This window comes from Entelurus aequoreus, linkage group LG23 (assembly GCF_033978785.1).
Source record: "Entelurus aequoreus isolate RoL-2023_Sb linkage group LG23, RoL_Eaeq_v1.1, whole genome shotgun sequence".
NCBI classification, from domain to species: domain Eukaryota; kingdom Metazoa; phylum Chordata; class Actinopteri; order Syngnathiformes; family Syngnathidae; genus Entelurus; species Entelurus aequoreus.
This window is the reverse complement of record NC_084753.1, coordinates 9,307,916-9,310,115: the sequence shown is the minus strand read 5'-3', so window position 1 is coordinate 9,310,115 and position 2,200 is coordinate 9,307,916.

Here is a 2,200-nt window from a genome sequence, read left to right as displayed (position 1 = left end):
CCTAGCGGTACCTTCCTAGTGGCCCCACTGACATACACTTCCCAGGAGCCAGGCGTGCAAAGTCGAACAACGTTTTAACGTACATAGATTTGATCAAAATCGTTTCTCCAGCAGAACGTGACTTTTCAGCCACGTCCGTATCCTCTCTCCCCTCCTGCTCCCGGCCGCTTACTGCTAAAGACCACAGGTGATTAGATTACCACGTACCACCTGTGGAATCTAATCACCTGCCAGCTGTGTCACGCCCCCGTCTGATGGTGCTCTGTCCTCAGCACCATGGACAGAGGCGGTGACCTTTGCTCCTGCAGGCGGCGCTGGCCACATCTCCCTCCACACTCGCTTTCTTAATGCGCCACATTATAATTGTCCCCCCAACAACGTGATCAAACCAAGAAAAGAAAAAAATGTTCCCCTCTCAATTGACATAAGTTGTGTCACAAAAATAAAGTTAACCTAAACTTGCATGAATTAACCCAAGGAAACACTTTTTTAATCACCTGATGTGTACAATAGGAACTTATATTTCCACCCATCCATCCATTTCCTACCGCTTGTCCCTCTTATGCATTGTATTCATTTATTCTCACCAACTATGAAATGATGTGTCAACTAGATGAGGCAATTCCTGGAGGACTAATGAGTGAATGCTCCAATGCTGAAGTTGAAGTGACAGAATGTAGAATGAATGGAAGAATAGTTGGAATGTTGAAGAGTTAGAATTTCCAGGAAAAGCGGAATTAGGTTTGGAAGTTGTGAAAGTGTTAGTTAGAATGTCCAGGATGAGTGGAATGTGTTGATGTGGGAATGCTTTCAATAGCTTGACAAATGTGGGAATTGTGCAACTTGGAAAAATGTATCATTCATTTTGAATGGAGAAAATGTCTCTAAAAACTGGGAGTTCTAGAATATCCGGGAATTTTTGTATAATTGTTGAAAGGGAGCACTTAGTTCCTGAACAGGCTGAATATTTTGAAGTTGGAACAGTTTTAGTGGGAGGAAAAATGTGGGAGTTGTGGAACTTTGAAAAATGTCCCATTCTTTTCAATGGGAATTTCATGGAAATTTGGGAATTTTTTGGAAAAGAAGAAGAAGAAGAGGAAGAAGAGGAAGGAGAAGAAGAAGAAGAAAAAGAAAAAGAAGAGGAAGAAAAAGAACAAGAACAAGAAGAAAAGGAAGGAGAAGAAGAAGAAGAAGAAGAAGGAGAAGAAGAAGAAGAGGAAGAAGAAGAAGAAGAAGAAGAAGATGAAGAGGAAGAAGAAGAGGAAGGAGAAGAAGAAGAAGAAGAAGAAGAGGAAGGAGAAGAAGAAGAAGAAGAGGAAGAAGAAGAGGAAGGAGAAGAAGAAGAAGAAGAGGAAGGAGAAGAAGAAGAAAAAGAAGAAGGAGAAAAAGGAGGAGAGGAAGAAGAAAAAGAAGAAGATGAAGAATAAGAAAAGAAGAAGAGGAAGAAGAAGAAGAAGAAGAAGAAGGAGAAGAAGAAGAAGACAAAGAAAAAGGAGAGGAAGAAGAAGGAGAAGAAGAAGAAGAAAAAGAAGAGGAAGAAGAAGAACAAGAAGAAAAGGAAGGAGAAGAAGAAGAAGGAGAATAAGGAGGAGAGGAAGAAGAACAAGAAGAAGAGGAAGGATAAGAAGAAGAAGATGAAGAGGAAGAAGAAGAGGAAGGAGAAGAAGAGGAAGGAGAAGAAGAAAAATAAGAAGGAGAAGAAGAAGAAGGAGAAAAAGGAGGAGAGGAAGAAGAAGAAGAAGAAGAAAAGAAGAAGAGGAAGAAGAAGGAGAAGAGGAAGAATGAGAAGAAGAAGGAGAGGAAGAAGAAGAAGACAACGAAGAAGAAGGAGAAGAAGAAGAAGAAGGAGAAGAAGAGGAAGAAGAAGAAGAAGAGAAGAAGAAGAAGAAGAAAGAGAAGGAGAAGAAGAAGAAGAAGAAGAAGAAGAATATAAGAAGAAGAGGGAGAAGCAGAAGAGGAAGAAGAAGGAGGAGGAAGAGGAGGAGAAGGAGAAGAAGAAGATAAAGAAGAAGAAGGAGAAGGAGAGGAGGAAGAAGAAGGAGAAGAAGAAGAAGAAGGAGGAGGAGAAGAAAAAGAAGGAGGAAGAGGAGGAGGAGGAGAAGAAGAAGAAGAAGAAAAAGAAGGAGGAAGAGGAGGAGGAGGAGAAGGAGAAGACAAGGAGGAGAAGAAGAAGAAGAAGAATGTAAGAAGAAGAGGGAGA